The sequence below is a fragment of the Myotis brandtii genome, unplaced genomic scaffold (assembly GCF_000412655.1).
Source record: "Myotis brandtii unplaced genomic scaffold, ASM41265v1 scaffold278, whole genome shotgun sequence".
NCBI classification, from domain to species: Eukaryota; Metazoa; Chordata; class Mammalia; order Chiroptera; family Vespertilionidae; genus Myotis; species Myotis brandtii.
Window position 1 is genome coordinate 1,086,614 of NW_005360594.1, and position 7,152 is coordinate 1,093,765.

A 7,152-nucleotide genomic window follows, 5' to 3' on the forward strand; every position below is an offset into this window, starting at 1 on the left:
GCCCTGACCGGTTTGGCTCAGTGGATAGAGCATCGGCCTGCGGACTCAAGGGTCCCAGGTTCGATTCTGGTCAAGGGCATGTACCTTGGTTGCGGGCACATCCCCAGTAGGGGGTGTGCAGGAGGCAGCTGATCGTTGTTTCTCTCTCATCGATGTTTCTAACTCTCTATCCCTTTCCCTCTCCCTTCCTCTCTATAAAAAAATCAATAAAATATATTTAAAAAAATAAAAATAAAAATAAAAAAAAGTTTTTACCTATAAATATTTCCTTCAAAAAAATTAAACTAAACTTAATACTAAAACAGTGATGTTGAAGATTTGAAAACTATTTTGCAAAATATTCATTCATATCATTTATATACAATCAGTATAGGTTGACACTGTCAGAATGAGAAAATTCATATGTGGTTAACTTATATTTTCAGATCAAACTTTAGAAAATAGAATTTGAGCCTAGCTGGTGTTGCTCAGTAGTTGAGTGTTGACATATGAACCAGGAGGTCACAGTTTGATTCCTGGTCAGGGCACATGTCCAGGTTTCGAGCTCGATCTCTAGTGTGGGACATGCAGGAGTCAGCCAATCAATGATTCTCTCTCATCATTGATGTTTCTATCTCTCTCTCCCTCTCCCTTCCTCTCTGAAATTAATAAAAATATATTGGGGGAAAAACAAAAATAGAAATTTGACATTTGTGTCAAATGTTTAATTTGATTCTAGTTTATTGATCTACATCTAATTTTGATATCTTGTAGTTTCAGCTTCTATATCAAGCACCTGTCAGATTAGCTCCTAAACCTGTTTAACTATTTTAAGGGTATTTTATAAAACTGGTCATTAAAAGGTATGTGGATGTGATTAGTTTTTATGGTTTGGCAAGATAATTGATCTTAATGATGTGATTTGTTGGATGCTTCTGTCTACCTCCTTATATAACGTGTCCTTTAAAAATCTTCTAACGGCTGATTCCTGAAACCATCATTAGGGATTTATTCCCTTAGTTAATTGTTATTACTTATAGCACTGTGAATGACACAAATGTTAGCCATAGCAGACATTTATACCCAAATGTAAATTCATGAGATCTTTACTGAGCAGAGGTTTTAATAAGAAAATAGGATTATGAACCTCTCTACCTCCAAAAGATATCCACATCCTAAAACTTGTGAATATAGGTTACATGGCAAGAAGGAATCAATGGAGCAGATGGAATTAGGGGCTAATCAACAGAACTTAAGATATATCCTGGATTATCTGGGTGGGCCCAGTGTAATAACAAGAGTTCCTAAAAGTGGAAGAACAGGCAGAAGAAAGTCAGTGTCAGAGTGAGGTGATGGGAGAAAGTGGGCCTGCTGTTGCTGGGTTTGAAGGTGGAAGAGGCCACACGCCGAGGAATGAGGTCGCCTCCAGAAGCCGGGAATGGCAAGGGATGGATTCTCCTTTGCAGCCTCCAAAAGGAACACAGCCTTGCTAAGAACTTGATTTTAGTCTGGTGAGACTCGTGTCAGACTTCTAAGCTATAGAACTATATGATAATAAACTTGGGTTGTTTTAAGCAACCAAATTTGTGATATTTTGTTATAGCAGCACTATGAAAATAACACAGAGAGTGAGAGCATAAATGCTGTATGCCTGGGGAGGCTCTACTGAGATGGGAAAAATACACTGAAAGTACAGCTAGGTTTAACTGAGGACACGTTTTTTCTCTATGGTTTTGCCTTTGTCAGACCTTCAGCTTCAGTCACTCTGTGGTCACTATAAGGGAACAGCAGCAGCAATAAAAGGAACAGTCCACAAACAGTCTTATGAACTGTGCTTGTAATTGAATAATTATGATGGCTTTTTAAAAATTTATTTTTGTGATTTTAATGTATTTTTTGTTGGTCAGAGAGGGAGAGAGAGAGAGAGACATATGAAAGGACCTGGTAATTTTGAGATGGAATTTTAAAATAGCGCTAAGGACCTATAAAATGTTCTTCTTTTTTTATTTTTATTTATTTATTTTTAATATTTTATTGATTTTTTTACAGAGAGGAAGGGAGAGGGATAGAGAGTTAGAAACATCTATGAGAGAGAAACATCCATCAGCTGCCTCCTGCACACCCCCTACTGGGTATGTGCCCACAACCAAGGTACATGCCCTTGACCAGAATCGAACCTGGGATCCTTGAGTCCGCAGGCCAACGCTCTATCCAATGAGCCCAACCGGTCAGGGCTGTTCTTCTTCTTTTTTTTTAAAATATATTTTATTGGCTTTTTTACAGAGAGGAAGGGAGAGGGATAGAGAGTTAGAAACATCTATGAGAGAGAAACATCGACCAGCTGCCTCCTGCACACCCCCTACTGGGGATGTGCCCGCAATCAAGGTACATGCCCTTGACCAGAATCGAACCTGGGACCCTTCAGTCCGCAGACCGACGCTCTATCCACTTAGCCAAACCAGTTAGGGCTCTTATTCTTTAAAAAGCTAATGTTCAGAGAACTTCTGATAATGGTGACATGAAGTGTTGGCAGTTACTTTCTTTAAAAAAAAAGGATGTATGAAACTGGAAGAAGTTTTATAAATAACTATTTTAGGGCACTGGAAATTGCTTAAAGGCAGAAAACAGATTTAGAAGTTTGTTTTTTCTCTTAAAAAACTGCTTGAGCTTCTAGTAAGAATAGAGAGGCCTCTGGCCCTTCTTCTTGTGGCTGTTCTATTGCTGTCCCTCTTCGCCCAAATCTCTGTTGGTGAGAACTGTAGTTTTCCAGCCTAGGCTGGCCATGAAAACCACCAGTTCTTTTGTCAGATAGGCAGACATGAATCTGGGTGGAGGGCAAAAACCTGTACCTTTGCTAGGCCGAGGTTGCAGACCATAGGCAAGTGGTGGATTCGTCAGAGATTTAACAAGGATGTCCTGTATGGGAACCATGGAAGAGCTGGGCTCACTCTGTATGCATTCCTGTGTGATAGGAAACTACACATGTACACAGGAGACACCAGAGCCCAAACTTTAAAGCTAGCTGTGACTTTGAATGAATTATCCACCCCCCACACACAGATCAGTCATCAGAAAATGAAAGCCTTACTGGTTTAGATGTTTTAACACATCTGTGCCCAGATTATTGGCTTATCACTAAAACAAGGGTAGCCTGGTTAAAAAAACAAGAACAAAATGACTGAATAGAGACATTAATAACTGAATATCTTGGGGGAGACAGATTGCTCAGTTTAAGCCCAGGCAAGTTACTAAATACAAACAAAAAAGAAGCAACCCTCAGAAAAGTTAAATGGGGCCTGGTTTTGCTATAATATATTATCTAAATGTAATTTTTAACCACAGATGACTAGATATGCAGGGTCACACAGGAAAGTGTAGCCCGTATGCAAATGGGGAAAAAAAAGTAGAAATGGACTCTAGTGGACCCAGATGTTAGATTTAGCAATAGTTTCAAAGCAGTTACTATTAATATATTCAAAGAATTAAAGGAACTGTATTCAAAGAATTAAAAATATACTAACAATGAATCAAATAGGAAATCTCAATAAATGGGAACTGTAATAAAGAACCAAATGAAAAACCCACATTTGAAAAGTATAACTGAGGCTTGGAGCTAATAATCACCACATTTTAAAAATTTACTTAGTTTTTCTTAACTTGCAGGCTAAGTCTCAATCCCTCTCTAAAATGCCACTTAATAAAATTGTTTATACAGTTTTTTAAAGAGTATAACTGAAATAAACTCACCAGATAACTTATATTGATCCTTCAAAAATAATAATAGGAAAAGTACATTAGAATTCAGAGAAGAGAACATATTTAACAGGGGTGATGGGATGGTATTGTGAGGCAAATCTTCAAAAAAAGATCCAGCAGGGTTTGGATATTCACTGATGGCAATAGAGTGTGTGTGTATGTGTGTGTGTGCGCGCGCGCACGCATGCACGCATGTGTGGCATTTTACGTAGAGGACACAAAACCAGAGGATAGAATTTCATTGTAGATAAACAAAAAGTAGTTCAGTTTGGTTTGTTTGTTGTTAATGGCACCATACACTGGCACAGGCTCTGTTTGTGTAGAGAGGGAAGAGATAGTTTGACAATAGCTATCAGTGTTAAAGATACAGATATTCGTTTTCCCAGCAACTTTTAGGACTTTATCTCACAGATATACTTGTAGAAATAGATAATCACAGCCCTAACCGGTTTGGCTCAGTGGATCGAGCATTGGCTTGTGGACTGAAGGGTCCCAGGTTCTATTCCGGTCAAGGGCATGTACGTTGGTTGCGGGCACATCCCCAGTAGGGAGTGTGCAGGAGGCAGCTGATCGATGTTTCTCTCTCATCCATGTTTCTAACTCTCTATCCCTCTCCCTTCCTCTCTGTAAAAAAAAAAAATCAATAAAAATATACTTTTTTAAAAAGAAATAGACAATCACAATATTGTTGCAACAGTATAAAACTGGAAGCAAAGTATTGATGTGTAGGGGATAAGGTAAAGAATATAATAAAAGTGTAATATGCTAATTAGACCAGACAGCTGAACGACCTTCCGGACGAAGCCGGGGCTGCGAGGGCCGAGCCCCTTGAATGAATTTTGTGCAACGGGCCTCTAGTTAAAATATAAAAACACCACAATTTTATACTAGAATTATATTAAAAACAGTATTAAATTCTTATTTTTATGTTTTGTGTTAATATGTACACTAAAATAACACATTTGTATACTATGACAGTAGTTATTAAGTGTTAATATAGTTTTAAATAATCACAGAACTACACAGAACATGGCCTTCTTAGTATAAAGGTGTGTAAATGAAAAGTGGAGCTCACCACTTCCTCATCCGAGAGCTCTCTCCCTTGGATGCTGCTGCTAACTGCTCTCCCCTGCTGGCCTGATCACCCCTAACCACCTCTGCCTCGGCCCCTGCCACCGTGGCTTTGTCTGGAAGATGTCTGGTCTAATTAGCATATTACCCTTTTATTAGTATACACACACACACATACACATACTAGAGGTCTGGTGCATGAATTAGTGCATGAGTGGGGTCTGATCAGCTGGGCCAGCTGTGGGGAGGGGCCGCAGGCGGTTGGCCAGTCAGCTTTGCCCCCTGGTTGAACTCCGGGTCGAACTCCCAGTCTAGGGGACAATTTGCATATTAACCTTTTATTATATAAGATATATATATGTGTGTGTGTGTGTGTGTGTGTATGTGTGTGTGTGTATATATATATACACACACATATATGTATATATAATAATCTTATTTGAAGATAGGGTTGGTACATGGACAGATAAAATATTTCTGGAAGAAGAACCAGCAAACTGTTGACAGTGATTTCATTCTAGTCTGGAGGTGGCATAGGGAAATGTTCTCTTGTTTTCTGTCCTCCAAGGACATTAAGAAAAAAAAACTTTTTAAAGACCTTTAGAGCTTAAAATTCATAGCTCTGGGCTCCTTTCAGTACTTGATGCTGCTTCTACATAAATAATTTTGATTTCAGAGGTAGGAGGGTTGAGGTGAGGTAAGACGACAAAATGAATTTTTGTACTGAACAATAAACAGATTATGGGTTGGACTTTTAAAGAACATTTTATTTACTGCCATTTGGAGGATGTCTTGAGGAGAATGTTCATAAAAACTGGAGGCCCGGTGCACGAATTTGTGCATGGGTAGGGTCCCTTGGGATGGCCTGCGGAGATTGGACCCCAGCTTGCGCCCCCAGCCTCGCAGCCCCTCCTGGCACCCCGCCTTGGCTTTGCGCCGCCCCCTCACCTGCTCTTCAACCCCGCCTACAGGGTGATTGATTGGGGCTGGGCCCCCCCACCCAGCTCCCTCAGTGCCTGGGAGCTGGACAATGGCCCCACCCCCAGCTGCCACTGTTGGTCGCCTTCTGAGGTGCAATTGGCAGAGCAATGAGGCCCCCGCTCACACCCTCCCTGACCTGGTGCCGCCCACTCACCTGCTCCACCATCCCGCCATGCTCCTGCTCTCATCGGGGTCCATTGGGGCTGGCAGTGCCTCCACTGCTGCCCGCTGCCAGCGCCATGTCGCTGACTCCTGCCATGTTCCATGCTGCCTCCTGGTGATCAGCAAACATCATAGCGAGTGGTCGAACAACCGCCCAAGGGGACAATTTGCATATTAGTTTTTTATTATATAGGATAGGATAAGCATTCACAACTTTTTGCATATCTAGAGTTAAAATAAATTAGGCAATGAGTAATGTCTTTCATAATCTTTATTTTTAAAAATTATTAAATACACATTGAGGAGAGCCTAGGACAGGAATTTTCAATAAGCAAGATCACCAACTAGAACTTTCATGTTTGTAAAGTTTGGCTGCAAATTTGTGGTTTTTAAAGGCCTTTGTAAAGACAGATAAATAAATTTTCATTATTATAAAGTACCATATCAAGAATAAACTATTTCCTGATACATTGTCATCTACCTAATGTGTTATTGAGTAAAAGAATCAAGAATTCCTTTAATTATGATACCTAAGTTAACCATTTGGCTCTTTGAAATAGCACAAGTGTATCATGGCTGGTAATTATTTTACTGCCACTTAGGAATCTTTCAAACTTTCTCTTTCTATAATAGTGGACTTAATGTTATCAGTTAATCAAAGCAAAATTTCAGTGCTAGCTTTCATGATTCATCTTTAAAATTAAACTTTTAAAGCAAAACTGTTATTTAATGTTCCTTCCCTTGTGATTTCAGCACATTGCTTCTAGTTTGTAGTAGAATGATAGAAGTATTTTACTAACTGAAGGAAATTCTGATTGTAGGTTCAGTTGCCATTAAAAAAAGAAAGAAACACCTGTACTTCAAACCTGTCTTGTTAAAATTTTCTTAAGGGATTTATTTTTTAACTAGGGGCCCGGTGCACAAAAATTTGTGCACTGGGGAGGGGGTTCCCTCAGCCCAGCTTGCCCCCTATCACATACTGGGAGCCCTAGGGGATGTCCTACTACCTGCTCCCTGCTCCCTTGGGGAGTGGGCCTAAGCCACAGTCTGGCCACCCTTTGTGGGAGTCGAACGGGCTGATCAGGGGAAGGCACCAGCCCCATCACCACACTGTTGCAGCCACTGCAAGTCAACAATTGCGGGCTGGCTCCGCCCTGGTCCCCCGCCTCTGCCGCCATCAACAATCCTTGGCTGGCTCCTCCC

At 40.4% G+C, this 7,152-nt stretch overlaps 1 protein-coding gene across 5 annotated transcripts in view; it reads left to right on the forward strand.

Moving 5' to 3' along the window:
- RAB3GAP1 (RAB3 GTPase activating protein subunit 1 (catalytic)) overlaps window positions 1–7,152 on the forward strand; it is an 88,293-nt gene that overhangs the window by 25,430 nt on the left and 55,711 nt on the right. The gene's annotated exons all lie outside the window — the stretch shown is intronic.